The 22,814-nt window shown below is 39.4% G+C and overlaps 1 long non-coding RNA gene across 1 annotated transcript in view; it reads right to left on the bottom strand.

The window, feature by feature from the left end:
- Positions 1 to 5,247: 5,247 nt before the first annotated feature.
- The window catches only part of LOC144375890 (uncharacterized), a 48,229-nt gene continuing 30,662 nt past the window's right edge, over positions 5,248 to 22,814 (bottom strand). Inside the window, exons 2-4 of the long non-coding RNA XR_013435742.1 lie at positions 14,603 to 14,777; positions 12,804 to 12,924; positions 5,248 to 5,410 (exon numbers count right to left, since the gene is read on the bottom strand). This is a non-coding gene — a long non-coding RNA (uncharacterized LOC144375890). The remainder of the gene's footprint in view (positions 5,411 to 12,803; positions 12,925 to 14,602; positions 14,778 to 22,814) is intronic.

A 22,814-nucleotide genomic window follows, 5' to 3' on the forward strand; every position in this document is an offset into this window, starting at 1 on the left:
CCAGGGTTATGTTCATTGCATTCAGCTACACTGTCTCTTTTTCTTTCCACAATGATATTTCTTTTTCATATATATTTTCAAACATTTCTTACCGAGATTTCTTTGAGTTTTCCTATACACACATATATATGTATATATGTATATATATTTAGTTGAATATGGACAGCAGGCTTTATTTTATTTGTTTATTTTTTATGTGGTGCTGAAGATTGTATTCAGTCCTTCACACATGCTTGGCAAGCACACTGTCACTGAGCTACAGCCCCAGCCCCTCCACAATAAAATTTATATTTCTTTTTTTTCATATTAAGGGTTGAACCCAGGGGCATTTATTCACTAAACCACATCACCAGCTGTTTTTTATATATATTTTTTAATGACAGGGTCTCACTGAGTTATGAAGAGCCTTGCTAAGTTGATGAGTTGGGCTTTGAATTTGTGATCCTCCTGCCTTAGCCTCTCAAGCTGCTAGAATTACAGGCATGTAATACTACACTCAGCTGGAGTTTCTATTTTGATAATTAATAAGTGTCTTGGCAATTTAAACATTTCTTACCGAGATTTCTTTGAGTTTCCCAAATCATACAAAATCACCAGGGTAAATTCTGTTGCAGAGTAGCCTGAAAGCCTGAAACTTTCCATTTTAAGAACATATAGTTCACTAAGATTTAGCAGAAAGAAATTTGGAAATGCAGTCCCCTATAAAATTATAGAAATGGGAGGCAAAAATTGACAGTGGCGAAAGTAACAGGTGTCCATTTTAGACTTTGAAGATAATCAGTGTGCTCTGCTGCTGCAGTTTATATTCAAATTAACATAGTTTATTTCCCTTTCTCCTTTCTCTCTCTTATCTCTAATATTGAGAGAAACAAGATTATTCTTTTTTTCATCATAGGCTGAGTTAAGCACACATGGCATAAAAATGAAGTAATTAAGATATTAGGGAAGGCACAAGAAACCCTAAGAAACAGCTCTCTCAACACTACAAGTAAATCAGCCTGACTTGCCACACCTGGAATTTAGACATCAAAAATCTCTTGAAAATTTCTCTGATCTTTTTGACTGTCAGAATCACAGCCTCTGAGACATGAGTCCCCTTTCTTCTTTTCAAGGAAAGCAATAATATTTTTTTTTCATTTTCTCAAAGTTGTGTTCTCATTTTTACATTGGCATTATGGACAAAGACTGAGATATTGGTAATAGGGTCCCATGTCACTACATGCTCTGGCTCCCCCTAATTCAACATAATTGCATTTAAAATACCCTTTCTTAGACAGATTTAGATTTAATGATCTCTCTGGGGAACCCAGAGCCACATGACAGCTTTTATCTGCAGCAAAAACAGAGGAAAATTGATAAATCTGACATAAATGTATCACAAAGAAGTAATAAAACACCAGTATTAAAATGATCAGTTGTACTGTGGCTGAAATAACTCCAGACAGAAACAGGGAGGAGAATTTTCCAGGGGGAGAGCTGCTTTTTTCAGAGGAGGGGTGATCTGACCCTCGGGTAAATATGATTCAAAGTGCACAGGCTCAGAGCTTTTTTCCCTCCAGGCTTTCCATCCAGAATCCCAAATTTCTGAGAGCTTTTCTGGCCCACTATTTGGGTATTGAAAACACCCCCATTAAGCTTAAAAAAAGGGACTAAATAAATTGGTCAAACTGTGGATGAATGTCTCCAATAAGAGAATGTCTCTTCTTCAAATGCTGAATAAATAAGGAAAGGTCAAGTAAGTTTTACCCAAGGAGCAGGGGACAATCCAAATAAAAATTTGTCATTTGTAGGCAGTCTGAGGCCATTCATAATAGGAATAGGGAGAAAGAAATTCCTGGATATAACTATATTCCAGGGAGTTGGTTTCCTTGGTCATGGGAAATTTTCAGGATTCTGAGTTAATATTTGTAGATAAAGTCCTAGACTTTTACAATGCTTAGGGTTCATCTGCCCCAATGATGAGACTATGGAAATTCTCGTTCATGACCCCAGGTTTCTGGTATGATATGTAGTATGAATTTGCAAATCCCTATACCATGTCTCGTGTCCAAAATAAACACAATACTACTTCTTGAACAATTCTGGGTGACTGGAATTAACCTCCCTTGTGAAACATAGAAAAATTAGGAAGAGATCAGATGTTCAAATCACAGAAGCTGAATGCTGAGGCAAGTTCCTTGCCATGTGGCTAATGCTATGAGCAGAGCGGCAATCCATACTTCATGATTTATCCCATCAGTAAAAAATACAGAGGGAAAGGTCCTCGTATATGCCACCTGAGGCTCTTTGTGACACAAAAAAGGAGTATAATATTACTGAAAGAAATTTTCTCTCATGTTATGAATATGTCTGGACCCACATTTAATCTGGGAGTGGAATTTTGCATGTATGAATACCTGGCCCAGATCTGGAAAAATGTCAGAAACATCTTGGGCCCTTTGTTGCCACACAAAAACCTTCTATGAATCTGCTTCTAGCTAAAGTAATGAGAATAATTTACCACAGCTAGTGAGGCAGTTAAGACACCAAAGGACATTCCCTGGTCTTGATGCAAAGATAATTGAGAGGAAGCTAGTTTAAACATTTCTAAAATGATGCAGAGGACACTCAGGATAAAAATTTGTGTAATTAATGAAGTCTAAGGGTCTTCCTGACATCACAGTGAGCAATATATTTTAGTAAGGATTAAATACTTTCTGGTTTGGGGCAAGAATTGTCCCCAGAATGGGCTAGGATATACAATTCACATTCTCATTTTGGAAGACAAAGAAAAGCCTGAGATAAAGTTTAACCATAAAGGAGAGGGCAATCACAATGTAAATTTTTCAATTATAGGTACCCTTACACCATTCCTGATAAGGGGAAACAAAGCTGGGAGTGTAGCTCAGTGTTAGAGTGCTTAACTGTATGCATGAGGTTATGGGTTTTATTCTAAGAATCACAATAAAAGAAAAACAAAAAGAACTAATGGGAGAAATTTGTGGAAAAATGAATACTATATATCTCAGGCAGTAAGTTTGCCTTGTCTATAGTCATTTTTTCAGGATTTCCAGAGTACATGCATGGATATCTGCACAATGGCCATCCATGGTCTTATTCCTTTTATTCCTTAGTGTTCATGAGACTCCACATTGGGTCATGAGGATTATTCTTGGCTGGTCAGATTGAGGAATAGATGGATTGTTCAGAGCTGGCTGGTAGGGCCCTAATGAAACTATGTATGTGGGAACTTCTGGGGTAGGCAGAATAAGCAGAAGTAAAGTTTTAACTTATCATAGGGGAGGCTAACAAAATAAAAGTGCCAGTGTCAGAAACGCTTTTTTTCATTTTTTTCAACACTGTGATAAAAAGACCTGAGAAGAACAACATAAAGTATAAAAAGTTTGCTTGGAGCCAATGAATTCAGACTTAGTCATGTTTGATTTCATGGCTCTGGGCTCTAGGTGAGGCAGAATATAATGGTAGAATATAATGGTGGAGGAGAACAGCTCAGGAAATGTCCACAAGGAATAAGAAAAAGAGATTTCCTCATCAGAAACAAAATATAAATCCCATAGTCATGCCTGCAGTGACTTACCTTTTCCAGCCAGTTTCTTACAGTTAACACCCAGTTGATAGATAAGGGTATTTAAGTACTCATTTGGTTACATTTGACCATTCCCAGGTTGTCTCACACATGAGCTTTTGGGGGACACCCAACATTTAAACCATAACATGCTTCCCTTGGTCCCCAACACCTCATCCTCATCTCACAATGCAATATATATTTAGTGCATTTCCAAGAGTCTCCATGATTTTACCATATCAAGAATTACCAAAATGTACAGTCCAAAGTCTCCTGAAAGAAGGCAAACTCTCAGCTCCATAAAAAAGGCAAATTGCATATATTCAATATATAATGGCACAGAGTAAATATTTCAGTGTCACAAAGGAGACTTCTTTCTATAGAGAAAGATGGGAGCAGAAGAACACTAAAACCCAGCTGGGTAAGCAAGTCTGTATCTCCATATCCAGCATCTGTGGCATATGTCATTGTGATGTTTCCTCCAAAGTGCTCCTGTAGCTCCACTCCTGTGGCCTTGCTGGTAGCAGCCCACATGACCTCAGTCTAGTCTTGTTTCTACTCAATTACTGTAGCTTTCCTAGGCAGATGTCCCTCTTTACTGGCATCTCCTAATCTCAGGTTTCTTTGCTTGAATCTTGGCTTCCTTTGTATATCTATCTTTTCATATCTTCAGGCATCACCATATCAGGGCAGCCAAACAGAATTCTGATTCTTTCATTTTGCTTGGCCTCCCAAGCCTTCTTTTCAAATTTCATTGCCTGTCTTGATGACTCCCAATCCACAGCCCCATGCATTCCCTTAGAACCATCTCTATGAGGTTGACACCAAATTCTACCACCATTTTGAGCACTAGGCAAGGCTACTGAGATCCCTGTGGCAGCTCTTGCTGAGTGCCTGGACAGTTGAGTATCATTTAAAAACTTCTTAACCTGCCTCAGTATGCAAGCAGGCATACCTATTACCTCTTCTTAAAGAAATTTTTACCTTTACAACCTTAAGCCTGAGATGGGTGTTGTCTTAGTAATTTCTGAGAAGCCCTCAAGTCACATCTTCCATTGTTTCTGGGTAAAATCTGTAGCATTTCTTTGGAGACTACAGTGTTTCTTTAATAACACAAATTTAGTCAGACTTTAATGGCCAAACTCCAAGGTTTTCAAATCTTTCTGCTTTGCTTTCTGCTCCTGATTAACACAGTAAACTTGATTAAAAGTGGCCAGCAATAACCATACCACCCACTAAATGCTGTACATATTTGAAATTACATCCATCAGATTAATTAGTACATCACTTTTAAATATAGCCTGGCAAAAAGATGCAGCACAGAAGCAAAATATAGCCAACTTTCTAACCAGAAATTTCATGAATGGCCCCTAGTCCAATTTCCAATTGACTCCTCTTCCTCTGAAACCTTGTGAGCTCAGTCTTTATTGTTCAGCATTCTATTGACATTCCAGTTTTGGAGCTCTCCCCAAAGTCACCCATTAAGATCTACTTACAACTTTCTGAAACTTTTCTAGCTCGCATATCTCTGAAGTTTTCAAATTTTTTCCCAAAACAAAACATCTCTAAAGGCTTTTGAATACATGATCAGGTTCTTCACAGACATAATCTTATTTCTCAGTAAAAATTTCCACTTTAGTCAGTGTTTTCAATGCTGTAACCAAAAGATCTGACAAGAACAATGTAGAGGACATGTTTATTTGGGGATTCATGCTTTCAGGGGTATCAGTCCATAGATGGCTGACTCAATAATTCTGGAGCTCCAGGAGAGGCAGAATATCATGGTGGAATCCCATATCAGAGGAAATATTCTCAGGCCATGATCACCAGAAAACAGAGAGAGGTCTGTGCAGGAGACAAAATGTAAATCCTTAGACACACTTCCCAATGACCCACATTCTCCAGCCACGTCCTATGTTCCTACAGTCATCACCCAATTAATTCATATTAGTGGACTAATCCATAATTGTGTTAAAGCTCTAATAATCTAATTATCTAACCTCTAAATATTTTTGCATCAATTAAATGTCCTGAGTAAACTGTATGACCTAGTAGCCATGATAACCTGAATAGCCTCTATGACCTGCAAAGGCTTTATGGTCTGAGAAGACTCTGCCCTGCTTAGTCCCTAGGATCTGTGTAGTCTCTATGACAGCCTCTATATCCTGACACATTTCTATGGCTTGGGTAGTCTAAATGACCTAATAGTTTAAAAGGTTTTTGTAGGCTCTAGACCCTGAGAAGCCTCTATGGTCTGTTCTGCTTCCAAGAACCACCTTAATGACTTGGAGATCCTAAACAATATAGTAGCCTCTATGACTTAACAGCCACTATGACTTGAATTGCCTCTGTGACTGAGTAGCCTCAATGAACTGTTAAGCCTTTGTGACCTGAATATCCTTTATGGCCTGAGTAATCTTAATGTTCTGAGAGTCTTTGACACCTTTAGCTATTATCCAAGTAGCCTCTATGTCTTGAGTAGATTCTATAGCCTGTGTTGTATCTATGATCTGCTTCAGCTCTATGAGTTGCTTAGGTTCTATGACCTATAAAGCCTCTAAGGCCTGAGTATGACTGGAGTAGTCTCTATTGCCTCTGAGTCCTCAATGGATATAGCTCTATGGAACTGAGAATCTTCTATTGCTAGCCTAAGTTTTAGGACATGCATAATCCCAATGACCTGAGAAACTCCTTTAATCAGTGTCATCTCTATGCCTGAGAAGCTTCTACATCCTGTATAGCCTCTATGACCTCTGTTGTACCTATGACCTAGATTGCCTAAATGACCTGAAGAGACTACATAACCTCAGTAACCATTATGATCTTTGTACCCACTAAGACCTACATATCCTCTATGATCTTATAATGTGTGTAGCCCACATGACCTTCCTGGCCTGTATGGCCTTATTAGACTTCATTCACTTAATAGCCCCTATGATCTTTGTACCTTGCATGTCCTTCAACAACTCTGTTATCTAAAAAGCCTCTAACATCTGAAGAGCCTCTATGATAAGCATAACCTCTATGCCATTGTGCAGCCTCTAAGATTTGTGTAAGCTTTATGTCCTGTATGGCCTTAAAGACCTGAATAGACCTGTGTAAGATCTACAAGCTAAGAAAACTAAGGCTTGTGTAGTCTTTATCATATAGATTATTTTTCCTGCATTTATTCTGTGAACTTCATAGACTTTATGGCCTACATAGCTTGCTCTTTAATGTGAGATCCTCTATATTTATGATGCCTCCATGGCCTATGTAGTCTTTATGATCTGAGTAACTTCTATGACCCATGAAACTTCAATGACATGCATAGCTCCTATTGTGAAGCTCCTATCATCTGTGTAACCTCTATTATGTTCATAGCCACTATGGACAGTATAGGCTCTCTGACTAAGTAATATCTATGACCTGCTTATCTTGTATGACCTGGATAGCATCTGTGTCCAGTGTAATTCTATGACCTATGTTGCCTTTATGGTTTCAGTGGCCTAAATGACCTCTTTAGCCTCTATGATCTCAGTAGCTACTTAGATATTTGTTGCTTCAATGACCAAGAAAATACCTTGGCCAGCATTTCCACTATTACCTGTGTAGCCTAAAGAATCTTAGTAACCCTGATCACCTTTGTTTCCTCTATTTTTGTATAGCTTGGATGATCTGCATAGTTTCTGTGTCCTGAGTATCCTGTATAACTGTATATCCTTTATGTCTTGAGTGGTCTAACACAACTGAGTAAAACCTGTGATCTTCTCTCTCAAGGGACCACTTAATCTCAATTTCCAGAATGGCCTCTATGACTTGTGTAGCTTTTAGGATGTACCCATATCTGTGGCCTGAATACTACTTTCATACATCCTATAAACTAAATCTCTCAAATATTTTGCATATCTTCTGTGCCCTAAGTAGACTCTACTACCTGTGTAGCCTCTATTGCCCAAATAGACACTGTGACTTGTATATTCCATGATCTTTGTAGACTCTATGATCTGAGTAGCCCCTGTGACCTGAATATATCTTATGGCCTGAGTATCATCTATTACAGGGCAGCATCTATGACCTGTGTAGACTGTAAACTAAGTGGTCTCTGTCACAAGCATAAAGTTTCTAAGACTCTTTAAAGTTCTATAGCTTTGTAGGCTCTAAGGCCTGTGTAGCCTCTATGGCCTATGTAGCCTATATGACTTGAGTAGCTTCTATGACCTACAAAGAGTTTTCAGCCTGAGTAGCCCCTATGATCCAAGTAACCTCTTGCAACTGATGAGTCTTTAAGAATAGCATAAGTTCTATGACCTGCATAGCATATATGGCTTGCACAACCTCTATTTCTGGTATATCTGTCAGGTCTCAGTAGCCTCTGTGGCCTGCCTAACATTTATGACCTGCATATCTTCCATGTTTTGCATATACTCTATGACTTAAGTAGTCTATATAGCCTGAGTTGCTCCTATGAATTATGTAGCAGCTACGGCCTGAGAAGCCTCTTATGCCTGTGTACTCTCTATATGCTTAGTACATTGTAAAAACTGAGTGGCCCCTATGACCAGCATAATCACTATAACCTCATAATCCCCAAGATTTTTTATTCCCTGTATGGTTGTGTAGCATCTATGACCAGTACAATATCTAGGACCTATATTTCTTCCATTTCCTGCATAGCCTTCATGGCCTTGGCAGCTATATGACTTATATCACCTTGGGTTTGAATAGCCTCTATGACCTGCATAGCATCTGTGAATTCTGGCATTTCTATGGCACAAGTAAGCTCTATGGTCTGAGTCACCTTTATGATCTAAGAACACTCTTTGGCCTTTGTGGCCTTTATAACCTGATTTGCTTCTATGAACTACATAAATTCTAACAACTGAGTAACAACTAATCCTGCTTAGCCTTTGTGACATAGTAGCCTCTGTATGATCAGGCTAGCCTGTAGTACCTGCAGTATCTTTATGGCTTGAAACTTAACTTAATTGACCTGCATAATCTCTACGTTCTTAGTGACCTAAATGACCTTAGCAGCTCCTATTAACTTTATAGCCTCTATGACATTTGTACACTCTATAGACTGTGTACCCTCTACAGGCTGAGTAACTTCTATGACCTTAATATTCTTTTGGACCTGAGTGGCCTCTATGGGCTATGCAAGGGGGAGACTTTATGACCAAAGTAAAATCTATGTACTGAGTGTCCTCTGTCTTCTGAGTAGCCTCTCTGACCTACGTAGCCTTTATCACCTGAGTATGACTACTATAGACTCTGTAACCTATGTAGCCTTTATGGCCTGAGTAGATGAAGTAACCTCTGTAGCCTCTGTGCCCTTATTAGCCTAAATGACCTTAGTAGCCACAATGACCTGACAATCCTTTATGACTTGTGGTGCCCTATTCCTGCATAGTCTCTATGACCTGAATAGTCCTTATGGACTATGTAGCCTTTATAGCTTAAATAGCCTCTATTAACTGCATAGATTCTCTGACCTACAGACCCTCTATGACCTGAGTAGTTCCTATGACTTGTGTAGCATATTTTACTTTAGTAGCCCCGATTGTTTTTGTATCATCTATGTCATGAATAGACTCTTTGAACTAAGTAGCTTCCATGACTTTTGCAGTCTATAAGGCCTAAATAGACTTATGAATATTCTACGTTATTTTAAGACTTCATAGATTACTCCATAACCTCAGAAGTTCTATGAGCTTTATAGCCTCTCTTGATTTGTGGAGCCCCAATGGCCTATGTAGGCTCTTTAGTCTAAGAAGTTTCTATGACCAGGGTAATCTCATTGACAGACATAGCTTCTCTGATGGGTAAAGTCCTTATTGCCTGCATATTCTTCACAATCTGCATAGCCACAATGGCCAAAGTAACCTCTATGACCTATATAACATCTATGAAATATGTGTCTTCCATGGCCTGCATAGGTCCTATGACCTGTGTAACTTCTATGATATGTATACCTCTAGGACCTGCTTAGCCTCTTTGTCTTCTGTGGTCTGTATGGCCTTAGAGCTAGGCCATAGATTCTATGGCCTGAATAGACTAAGGATCTTGCCTGTATGATCTACTTAGCTTATATGCTCTGAGTAGTTTCTATGACCTGGGTGGCCTCCATGACCTTTTTAACACCCACAACCTGCCTGTCTGCAATGACTTGCATAGCCTCTATGCCTGAGTAACCTGTAAGACATGAATAGTCCATAAGGCCTGCTTATAATCTATGGCCTTATTAGCCTTTATAGACTCCACAGCCTCTATGAACCTCATAGGCTTTATTGTCTAAATAGTTAAATTATCTCGGTAGCCACTTTGATCTTCAAAGGCTTTATGCTCTGAGTAACTTCAGCAAACTGTGTGGCCTCTATGACCTTAGTAATATAGTATAGTAATATAATATAGTATATATATGTATAGTTCTATGACCTGCATATTTTCTATAGCCTGGTTGCCTATTATGACCTTGGTGTATGCTATGACCTCTGTATCCTATATGAACTGAGTAGTCTAATTGACCTATTTAGCTTCTATGACCTAAGTAAACTAAATGACCTTAGTATATTTTATGACCTCAGTAGCCTCTGTTACCCACATAGGCTATGAGCTTGAGTAGCCTCTATGAACAGTGCAGCCTTTATGACCTATGTAGCCTTTATGGTTTGAGTAGCTTAAATGACAAGTAGTTTCTATGACCTTTGTGGCCCATATGACCTTAGCCCTTATTACCTGATGAGCCTCTATAAACTATACAAACTGTGGTGTAGAAGCCTCTGTGTCTTCTGTATTTCTATGAGCTTAGTAGACTATGACCTCTGTATCGTCTTTGGCTTGGGTACTCTTTTTAACCTATGGAAGATCTTTATGACTAGAAGAGACTTTATGGCCTGTGTAGCTTCTATGATATAAATCACCTCTATTGACTGTGTTCCTTCTGTTACCTGAATAGTCTCTATGACTACAGTATGACCTGCATAGAATCTAGCTTCTCTCTATGGCCTGCAAAGCCTCTATGACCTCTATAGTCCTTATAACCTGTGTAGCCTAAATGGCATCAATAATCTCTGTGACAACAGAATCCACTATGATCTGTGTATTCTCTATAGCCTGAATCGCCACTATGAACTGCATAGACTCTATAAACTATATAGCCTCTATGGCCGGAGTATTCTCCTTGGCAGAATAGCCTGCATAGTCTCTATTACCTGCATAACCTCTTTTGCTTTATTAGCCTTGAGAACCTACATAGCCTCTTTGGTTTAAAAAAATCTTACATCCTAAGCACTCTCTATGACTATAGTAGCCTTTATAACCTTCATAGCCTCTGTGATTACTAATGTCTCTGTGGCCAAAGTGGGCTCTATGCCCATGAACAGCCTTTGCAGCCTGAGTACCATCTTTGGACTATATTACCTCTATGACCTGAGTTGCCTCTATAAACTGTGTAACCTCTATAAGCTGCTTCTTATATACCAACTGAGTAGCATCTATGACCTGTGTATCCTCTGTGACATAGTAGCTTCTAACCAGCATCCCCTCTATGACCTGTGCAGTCATTATGGCCTGAACAACATAAATGACCCATATAGCATTATGACCTTAATAGTCCAAGTGATTTTTGTAGCTATATGAGCTTTGTAGTGCTAATGATCTGCATAGCCTTTATGATTTCTAGCCTCTAGACCTATGTATCATCTTTGACTTGAGCACACCCTTTATGACCCAAGTACCTACTTAACCTTCATATGCTCTATGATATCTGCAGCCTTTGTGACCTAACTAAACTCTATGGCCTTAGTAGCCTTTGTGATTTGAGTAGCTTCACTGGCCTGCAATATGTCTATGACCTGAGTAGACTCTAGGATATGCATAGCCTATATTGCATTGATTATATTTAATTATCAATATTTAGTACTTTTGAAGGCATTGTCCAGTTCTTATGTTTTCTTTGTTTATTCTTTGCCTCATTCACATCCAAATTTTTTCTTCCCTGCTATTACTTAACCTAATTTGTTCTATTGCAGAACCTTCAAATATGATTTCAAATCTTTAAACTTACAACATCTCTTTAGGGTTTCACCTAGCATCATAAGAGTCAAGAATTCAGGATTCCCTCTGTAATCTGAAATCTCCTTTTCAAATTGCAGGTCCACATTGTCCCTAAGAATCATTACTTTCCTGCTCTAGGAGAAACACTTATGTAGTTTTTAGGCAAGAATGTATCAACTGACAGAATTGGATAAAACTTTGCTGGGGGAAGAAAATCACTGAATATAGCTCTAGATTGCCAGAAGCAAATGTAACAGAAAAAAAGACTCAGGAAGAAGAAACCATCTAGAGGTCCAGGAAGAAGTAAGTGTCTAAAGCTACATTGGCAATAATAGTCACAGAGCTCCCTGCATCTGCAAAGACTATTCCTGAAGTTTGGAATCTGTCAAACTTGTGTGCAGAATATTCATGCAAAAAAAAATAAAGAAAAGAAAAGAAAAGAAAGAAAGAAAGAAAGAAAGAAAGAAAGAAAGAAAGAAAGAAAGAAAGAAAAGAAAAGAAAGCCCTTTGATATAAAGCAAGAATGCCAAACCAAGAGTACATGGAAAGGACTTAGGTTGAAATTTCAAACCAGGACACCAATTCCAAGTACAAATACAAACATATATGTCAATCCAAGGGACTAAACTTTTATACCTGGACTTAAAAACTTAGGAAACTACCATCTCATGTGTTGACTCAAAACCAAGCTCATTCATTCTCTTATATGCTACAGGATATAATGTTTCTGATACAAATTGAAGTAATCCATCACTTTTCTTCTTAGTCAAATAGATGCTATAATTATACTACTTGTTGAATCCACTTTCTTCCCAGAGTTATATATTAGAAGACCTTAGCACAATCTAGCATAAGAAAATTGTGTGCCATGTATTCATTACAATTACTTTAAGTAATTGTTCTTTTTGTTATTCTACTGGAGCAAAAATTATGCAACATTTTGACTCTACGGACCTGAAGCATTGAGCACTGATCCACTTTTGTAATTTTAATTACTATACTCCTCTTACTTCACCTTTCTATTGTCCAATTTTCTGTGCTACCCATTGTGCTGTGAGCCTTTTTTCAGTATGAAAGCTCTCACAGGCCTGTGGTTAGTAAAAAGATATTACTTTTAACCTACATTATGACCACAGCATATTATTTTTGCTACTTCAGACACAAAATGAATTCATTCTCCAATGTGTACACTCAGGCTTACCTTAAGAAACATAATGGCAGACCACATTAAAAGGAGAAAAGCAGTCCTGGGATCCATTAGCTGGGTGCTACTCGTCTATGCTCAAATGTGTGGAAAGGAGCTAGGCCTTGTTGATCTCCTACTGAATAATTTCACAGAAAATCAACTTCAGACAAGATCCTTTGTACCAATAGTGAATCGAATGAATACAAGATCACTCTACAATCAATTGTGAACATAGCCAAAATCCTGAGTATTGTCCTGATCACAAAAAAATGACCAAATATTCCCTACTTTGGCTATTACCAATGATTGCTGCTGCTTCTTGAAAATTCTTTACCAGGGCTGGGGTTGTGTCTTAGTTGCAGAGCACTTGCCTAGCATGTGTGAGACACTGGGTTCAATTCTTGGCACCATATATAAATGAATAAATGCTCATTGACAACTAAAAATATATTTTTTAAAAAATCCTTTACCAGTTGTAGCCTGTCCTTGTGATACCGCAAGTTACTAGTGACAAGTTCTGCTTCCTCACATGTTGAAGTTTGAACAATAGAGAAGCACATCATGTTGGGTGTGAAGGAGACTCTCTGCAGAAGTTAAGTCTCCAAAGAACATTATGGAATCCCTTACAACTTCCCCTCCTCTCTGAAGGGTACCAAGCTGAGAAGCATGCAATTCAAAGGTTTTTCTTGACCAATACCCTCTGGACAGAGTGTTTGCTCTCTTTTTCTGAGTCATCCTGTCAATGTGTGTCACCCACCACATCGCCTATGAAACCGTTTATAAGCAAAAGCTTGAAAGTTCACACTGTCTACCCTCTTCCTCTTCCTCTCAGCTCTCTTCCTCTTCTTTCCCTCTTCTACTCTCTTTCTCTCTGCTCTTGTAATGCCAGATTTATGGGACCCCAAAAGACCTCCAGAAGCCAAATCCAATGCAATCACACAAGAGTCTTTATTGCAAGCTCGAGATTGGACTTACAACCATTTCTGAAGCAGCTGTATGGAGAAATGACCCACTGTCCATTGTTCAGTGAACTTTTATAGGTTTTGAGGGGGATACTCTATGCATCACAACATCACACAAAAGATTACTTACTCTGGGCCACCAGTCAAATCTGTTGCAACTTATCATTACCCATGAGGGTGCCATTGTAGTGGCCCTGGGTAGGCATAAGGAGATGAAGTGGGCAAATCCAGAAGCAGGAAGAGAGAGAAAGGACAGCCTGAGGCACAGGGCTATTTCTCAGTTCTTACTATGCTCTGAGTTCTATCCCAAAGCCAACACAATCCCCCTCCTTCCCCATCAGGTTATTCTAGTTCCTTATTTCTCTTTCTTCTCTCCCTAGCACCTCTTTGACAGCCATATCCTTTGAAATTCCCAGGTACACTTGTGATACTCACCAGTCCAGCTAGGGGTGTATTCAGATTTTGTGGAGGAAGACAGTCATGTAATTGGGGGAGGGTTAGAGAAATCTATTTAAGAAAGACTGGAAAACATTAAGTTTGCAAGTTACAAAAACACATGGCTAGGGGCTTTCTGAGAACCCTGATAAGAGAACTAACTAACTATTAGAATGATTATTTTTATAAGAAACTTTCCTCCTACTGCATTCTCCAACTGTTGAACTACCTGAATGTTCATTTTCCATCCATGGTCAGAGCCCTTCACGCTTGAATTGGGGGGATAAAAGAAATGACGGAGAGAAAGAAGACAACTACTTTAAGGTCTCTCAGAACTTTGTTTCAGTTGGAAACTGTCATCAGTCTGAGCAACAGTAAACCCACTTAGAAAATCCACATTTCTGGTGGGCTCTTCACCTGCTTCACACAGCCTCTGGCCTCTCGGTGCTTTGACGTTAGCTGTCCACTAGGTGGCATCGGAAGGTCGCACATCACGGACAGCTTTTTGGGGTAAAGCGCTATGGATGGCTAAAAGAGTCCTTTCTCTTTTCTTTTAGCTATTGAAGGGCGCTGCTGAAGTCTCCTTGGGCCCCTGTGGAAAGAAAAACCCATTGCACCAGGCATCAGAGTAGGCGACAGGTAAACTGAGGCAAAGGAAACTGGAGAACACAGCTTAAAGAGCTGCTCTTAGGAAAAAGGAAGGTGCAGAGGCAAAGCCTGTGCTGCTGCCCAGGCTTACACCTAAGACCTAGGGCCCTGAGCTGTCAGCACAGGCACCCACCCTGAGCACAGTCCCTTCTTCTCCTGGGGCCCTGTATCCAAAAGGCGAAAGCTGGGTTTCATCTTCTCTGGGATGGTACACCTGTCGTTGTGGTATGCCTCCCCAGTCACCCTAGGCCTTCTGTTTTATTACTAGGGCCTCCTACCTATTATTCAACACCACCTGTACTGCCAGCCACGTGTGCAGGAGGAGCCTCTCCCACCTGGTCACAGTAAGTAGGCCAGAGGGAGTGAACTCCACCAGGTTCCCAGATACCAATCACAGTCTTTCAGCTGAACACACCTAGAAGGCATGGAATCTGTGGAAGCCTTTGGATTCACCCTTTGGAAACCAGCAGAGAGAAGGTTTCACCTGAAAAACAAGGTGACAGCATCATCACCATTGGGGGCAAGAAGTAGATGCCAGGGTGCTTCTCTCCAGCATATGCAGGCATAACGCAGAGCTCGAGTCGCTTGTATACGAGCAAGTGGTAAATCTATATAATAACACAACCCTGTAGGCTACTGTGCTAGCATTACGTTTTTCACTGAATCATAACTGAATGTAGGAATTTCATTGCATATGCTGTCATTTAACCCTAACTTGGAAGAAATCTGTAATCCTAGTGTATCAAATGAGAAAATGTGTTCACAGTAGTTAATTAAAATTTACCCAAAATATTACAACTCTAACCCCAACCAATGACTTAAGTTTTTAACTTTCTGGGGATTTGGGGTTGTTTGTTGTTCTTCTTTAGCTCCCCAAATGATTCTGATCTTAGGAAGGGCTGAGAACACTGCTTCAAGAAAATGTAGTGAGTTCTAACTCTTTACTCCCACCATGTTTCCCAACTTTCCATTTTTCTACCATTGTTTTCTGTGTTCCTTTTCCTAAAAGCTCCTACAACTCTCCAACAAGGTTAGATTCTCTTCCTATGTTCTCAAACCATCTAGGTTGCAGACAAGCCTGGAGCCAATACAACAGCAGTTCCTGACTGCCTCCCCATTCCAGCCCCACACACCCTCAATAGGCTTAATTAAGTTCCCCCCACTCCAATACACACACACTGTTAGGATGGCCAAGGACTGGGAGAATGGTGCTGATCACAGTTCCAAACTTGCTCTTGCATCTCAGCTCATTCCCCTCTCTGCTCTTTAATAAAGAATAAAAAGCTGCTGCAGCTGAGTTCCATAACTAGGACCCTGCCCTAATGATCTCATTTAACTCCAGTGCTTCACTTAATTCCCAGCTTCCTCCCATACCTTGATTTATGTGATAGAAATGAGATAATGAATGGGGAGCCAGGTAGGGTAATATATAACAAGAGCCTGATGATATAACATCATCCTCTGATGCCAATGCAGCCACCAGAAAAAAGGATTGGAAAGGGGATCCTTATCCATTATAGAAAATAAAAATTTCAAGGGATGGTGGTAGGTTAGAGAGTTAGCAGCCTGAGGGCAGAACTCTATGTATGGAGTGTTCCACTTATTCTTAGTAATTATCACAGTGCTTTTAAATGTTTTGTTAGTGTATATGAATGGCTGAATACAGACAATTCTGATAAGAGAGCTAAGTGTCTAATCTCTGCCCCTCAGCTATTTGAAATGTACATGGTAGACAATCCATGCTTAGCACTTTGGTTTTGGTTTGTTTGTGAGTTAGAGAAATTCCTTAGTCTGAAGTGAAAGTAACAGATGTGAATTATGTAAAAAAAATTCATATAGATGGGCACAGTGGCACACAGGCCTGTAATCCCAGCTGCTGGAAAGAGTGAAGCAGGAGGATGGCCAGTTTTAGGTCAGCCTGGGAAACATAGGCCTTGTCTCAATATTAAAAGGGAGAGGGGACAAGATGTGTAGCTCAGTGGTAGAGCATCACATTCCCCATTAGGACAAGTACCAAAACAAACAAACAAACAACAACCTGACACTCATTCATATTATTATTTTTTATTATTTTCACTCAAAGATCTATCTGCCTCCAGTTGGCTGAGCCCTAGAGGCTGGAAGAAGCCCGCCCTAGGTCACAGGCAGACACTGGGTAGCGCAATGGCAGGAGGTGGTCCTAAGGGCTCTGCCCAAGCCACATAGTTATGGTGGTTGATCTGGGACCACAGATTTCCCCGACTGCCACTGGCTGGGACAGGAGGAACACAGCTTTCCTGAATCTTAGATGCAGTCCTGGTCTTCAGCAGCCTCAGAAACTGCAAACATGGCCACCTCTTTGTACTTCACAAAGTCTCCTGAGATTACTGTGTCTCCAGGAGGTGACACTGGCTTCAATTGGCCCCAGTCTTTAGGGAAGTTGGGTAGCTACTGAGAAGGGGGCTGCACTCTGGATTCCAGAATTCTTCTGGATGGAGCAGAGAGGATGCCCTCTGCTTTGGAGGTACTGAGTCAGGTTCCCCTCACCTTGCACCCTTGGAAAATGGTTTCCAAACTCTCAGGACCAGATTTGCAGAGTGCTCCTCAAACTCTAATGTGAAAAGGAATCACCAGACCATCATTTAAAAAGAGATTCTGAATCAGTAGATGGAACCTGAGAGTGCAGTTCTAACCAGCCCTCTGATGAAGCCCTCAGAAAGGGACAACAGCACAGAGTACTGGAAGACTAAAAACCACAGCCAACACGACCAGGGCCTACAGGGCAAAGCTTTTTCTATTTTCTTTTCAAAAACCAGACCCTGCAGTTGGCTGCTGCAGCACATCAAACACCAGTATAGAAAAGGGAAGAGAAGTTCTTTGCTTGGTGAGGTATGAAGAGCTGTGATTACTTGTGCCATTAGGCAGGGAAGTATGAAGGAAACTCCGCACTCTTTATTTCTGCTTTGGATCAGTCAAAAATGCTTGTTGTCGGTACCTTGGTGCTCCAACATCTGCCCTTTCAAATGCTTGGATATACTTGGGAAATAAAGTATTATTTTAGGCAGTGAAAACTTACCTCTCAGTAACATCATTTTAATTTCAGTGGCCTTTAGTGATTAAAAAATACCCTTTATGATTCATCACTATTTCCTACTTTATCTCTGGCTTTAGATATTTTTCTCTATTTTTCTAAAACACCTTTTCATAAGTTTAGAACAGTAATTAGCAATGGGAGATCAAGAGTCATTGTCTTTTCACATCTAATGGCAGGAAAAGAGTAGAATCCATTTATCCAAATGATTCAATTGAGAATCAAAATTGTCTCCCCTCCCCTTCTTTTTTTTGAGAAAAAAGGAAAAACAAGGTTTATTGCTGTGCTAGCAAAGGAGAAACACAGAGTACTCCTGTCTCAAAGGCTGTAATCAGGCCCATCAGCAGGAACAGGGAGCTTTTAAAGAGGTGATTCAGAGAAAATGAGATTAGGGAGGAGAGATCAGCAAGGAGAAGATCAGGGAAAAGAAGGTAAGGGAAAAAATTAGGGAGAAAATCAGAGAGAAGAAGGTTGGGAAAAAGAAAAAAAAACATATAAATTTCAAAGCCCCAAGGGATATAGTCAAAGCATTAAATAAACCCCTGTTACATTTTCCCACTGTCAAATTCTACCTCTATTTTTATGGAAAGCGGGCAATGACATCTCCCAAGCTACTTTCTGCTGAAAAAAGGAAGTAACCCAAAGTCCTTGTTCTTTGTTTGGTGGGGCATAGACAGTTAAGTGCATTCAGCATCAGAACAGTACAGAGCTCCACTGTGGCAAATGGCAGGGGACTGAACCACATATACATAGAGCAGGGATGCAGCCACCTTGTATCCTTGCATGGAAGTAAGTTCCTTTATTCTTGAGAGGGGCTCTTTGTCATGTTCCACACTCTGCCATTCATAATGGCCCTCTAGTTTTCTCACTCTAAATAAAACAAGATAAATGGGAAATCTCAATTTCCCATAACAAATTATGTACTTTCAATGATAGGTGTGGCATGAACTCACTTAAGGTATTCTGAAATATAGGAATAGGATTGAAGCCAGGGCCCAATCCAGAAGCTAGTGCTGGTAACAGATAAGTTCAGAATGGGAAGGCAAAAGTGAAGACTTAACCTAAAGGCAAATGGACAAAAAAAGGTCTTATGTTTTCCCATTCACTGAGTGTTTTGCTCTCCTATTTAACAACTAATTGAATAAACTCATAAAATGACTACTTATTTTTTCTTTATTTGAAGTGAGGATAAAATGTCATCAAGAAATATTCCCTCACAATCCATAAAGCCAATTAAGACAAATATCTTTATGTTATTACAGACCAAATATGGTTGATTTAATTTGCAAAACTTCTTAAATGTCTGGAAAAGGAAAGGAACCGGAAGGAAAGTATCCCTGTGCAAGGCATATTCCAGGCTCAAGATCTGGGCACCACTTCACCCTGTGCCTTTCCAACCCAACTGAGGGAGGTGTGCATCTGCAGGCTCCTGTGTGGGGATAACAGCACAGGACAGTGGATCAGAAACAGAAATGAGTTTCAGAGACCAAGAAAGTAGGTGCATGCTGTGGGAATGCCCCTGGGGGGCACATATGGCCTTCAACCGATTCTTATTTCTTTCTGTTCTTTTGCATCTACTAATCTACTGGGACAAGGACCTCATCTGCAGCAGGGTGGGGCTGCCAAAACCAGACAGGTGCTTAGACAGAAGTCTCCAAATCCTATCTATGTGGAAGTCATTTCTGTGCCTTTAAGAATTCTGCTCAGCAGCCCTAGTAAACTAGATTGGGTTCTGGTATCCTCAAGGCTTTCCAAGCTGGGGAATTTTCCCCCAACCCTGTTCTCTTTCCAGGTGGAGCTCTAGAGTTGCAGAATTCTGTGCCTGCTCCTACAGGAGAGGAAAAAATGGATTTTTTTTCATCTTTGCCTATGTAGTGGTTTTAAAATTGATATATTTATTGGGACATATTAAACTGTACATATTGAGGAAATTCATGTCATCTTTCCATATATACATATGGAATGTATTGGTCACATCCATCCACTCTTCTTCCACTTTCTCACACCTTCCCAAGCCCTAACAATCCCTATTCTACATTAAAGTAAAAGTTTTTAAGACTCCACATTTGAGAGGGAATATGCCATATATATAGCTATTTTCATATTGTTTTTATAGGCCCTCAAAAATATTTGATTCTCTTGTTCAACAGGACACAGAATAAAGGGAGAACAGAGATGAAGGAGTTCTGCATGGGGTGAAGGACGAAGCTCTGATTCTAAGCTGTGCTATGGACTATATATCAGAGTCTTAGACAAGGGCTCCTCTTCCTTTGGTGGGCAGAGGTATGGAAGGTATCCAGGTGGAACAATTCAAAAGAGCTTAGCTGTTGGCCTCAAACCAGTCTATCCAAGTATAGAAAAGAATGTGTGGCAGGAGTTCCTTAAATCAGAAGTGTGTCTCCTTGGATAGTACTTTTGTTCTGCATCTACTTAAGGAAGGGCCTGGAAGTCTCCAGTTTCTAATGCCTTCACACAGATGCCCCTAGCCAGCACAGCCTCTCCCAGACACTGGCCCCATTCAGACTAATGTCACTCAGATAAGGTTTAATACCCACCAGGGAGAGAAGGTTTTAGATGGCAAAACTTCTGCTTCTGGTTTCTGAATCTCTGTGTTAATGCAGTTAATATATATATAGAAAATATAAAAATGTATGTTTAGACAATTTATTTTTTGATTGAAAAGCTTATATAAAAGGAAAACTGTAAAAATCCTTAAAATTTTGAAAGGCATTATTTTTGCTGAAATAAAAATGTTAAACTAACTTGATAAGAACATCCTGAAAACAGAGTATTTTAATACTTTTTCATGGAGAAAATGTGAATTTTATGAATAAAACCTAAGTCCATTCTTCTGTGGTTGTTAAAAATAAAAGGGATTGTAACAGGCTAAAAGGCACCAAGAGGAATGTTAAGGCAGAGTTGTGTTCCTTTTGCCTTTAGGAACAGAAACTGAACACACTTAGTTTAAGCATGAGAGATTAGAATAACTCATAATCTGATCAAAAAGCAAAGATAGATTTAAGACTGAACATCAAAGAATGTTTAAAAAACACACAGCAACAGACTCACAAATAGAGACTTTAAAAAATTAGAAAAAACTGGATCAGGAGGCATCAATCCCAAAGCAAACCTCTTTAGAGCCTCAAAAGCCCTAGCAAATGTCAGAATACTGGGTCACTTCAAGTGTTTGTAAGAAATGTGTGCATGCAGTACTGCACAACACTATTGTTGGAAAGTAAACGCTGCATTCACCCTAAAAAACAATCTGGTAATGCTCAGAAAAGTTCAGGTAATACTCTTTTGAGGAAAGAGTTATGTTTATGGGCACCTGCCTTAGGGAAATTCTCCCACGAGTGCATGTGTGATGATAGGGGAAAGCAGAAATACAAATGTCCACTTCAGGACAATGGAGAGGTAGAGTATGCTAAGGTACATCACAGGCTACTGTGTCAGAGTTCAAAGCTGCAGGTGAAATGTACATAAAAAGATCTTAGTAACTCACAAAGAAGGGCTTTGATTGCAGATTAGTAGTAGAGTTCTTGCCTGGCATGCATGAGGCCCTGGTGATACTTCCCATTGCTACCACAATAAATAAATAAATAAATAAATAAATAAATAAATAAATAAATAAATAAATAAATAAATAAATAAATAAAAATGTTAAAAATTCATTCTTAATAAAATTATATATGTCTCCTGAAACTTTTTATGTCAAATGAAAATATAATCACCTATAGAATGAATCATTCCTCTTCCTATAACTTGTTCTAGGTGATCTGTGAAGATGGTTCACTATTGTCTTGATACATAAAACCCCACAAAATCTTACAAATATTGAGATTCAAATCTTTGTGTTCACTTTTATAACACAAAGAAACTGCCAAGGTCATGAAGGGTAAGCATATCCAAAGGGGCCACCAAGTGTCTGAAAGATGTTACTTTAAAGGTAAAGTGCTTTGGCATAATGGTTTAGGAGCAATAGAGACTGAGACAGGAGATTCCAGATTTCAAGGCCACCCTCAGCAACCTCCTGAGGGTTTATACTACTTAGTTAGACCTTATCTTAAAACAGAAAATTTAAAAAGACCAGGGGATTAACTAAGAATTAACTACCCCTGGGTTCAGTAATCAGTAACCAAGCAACCAAAAATAAACAAAATAGATGATGGCAATAACAATGAGAGCAACTAAGAACAGAGCAGGGAGGAAAAGAAGGAAGAAAAGATTAACATTAAACAGAGACATGAGGTGGGAGGAAAAGGGAGAGAAAAGGAAAATTGCATGGGAATGGAGGGAGACCCTCATTGTTATACAAAATTACATATAAGAGGTTGTGAGAGGAATGGGATAATAAATAAGGAGGGAAATGAATTACAGTAGATGGGGTAGAGAGAGAAGATGGGAGGGAAGGGGAGGGGGGATAGTAGAAAATAGGAAAGGTAGCAGAATACAACTGTTACTAATATGGCAGTGTGTAAAAATGTGGATGTGTAACCGATGTGATTCTGCAATCTGTATTTGGGGTAAAAATGAGAGTTCATAACCCACTTGAATCTAATGTATGAAATATAATATGTCAAGAGCTTTGTAATGTTTTGAACAACCAATAAAGAAAAGAAAAATAAATAAACAAAAAATGTGTGCCATTCCACTGTTAAAATGGTAGAGTTGATTGGTGTGTCTAAAGAGTAGAACTGACATAGAGTCCATAGACCAAAAAAAGTACTCAGTTTTGGCAGACATCTTTAAATGTGAAAGAGTAATGTTAAAGTTGAGGATATAGATATGAGTTTTTTGGTCATTTAATGTATCCAATGAATAAAGAACCAAGATATACTGCCACATTTATAGAGCTCATGGCAAGATTAACCCATACATGAATTCCCCTGCCCCATTGAGATGACCCTTACT

The sequence above is a fragment of the Ictidomys tridecemlineatus genome, chromosome 3, assembly GCF_052094955.1.
Source record: "Ictidomys tridecemlineatus isolate mIctTri1 chromosome 3, mIctTri1.hap1, whole genome shotgun sequence".
Classification (NCBI taxonomy): Eukaryota; Metazoa; Chordata; class Mammalia; order Rodentia; family Sciuridae; genus Ictidomys; species Ictidomys tridecemlineatus.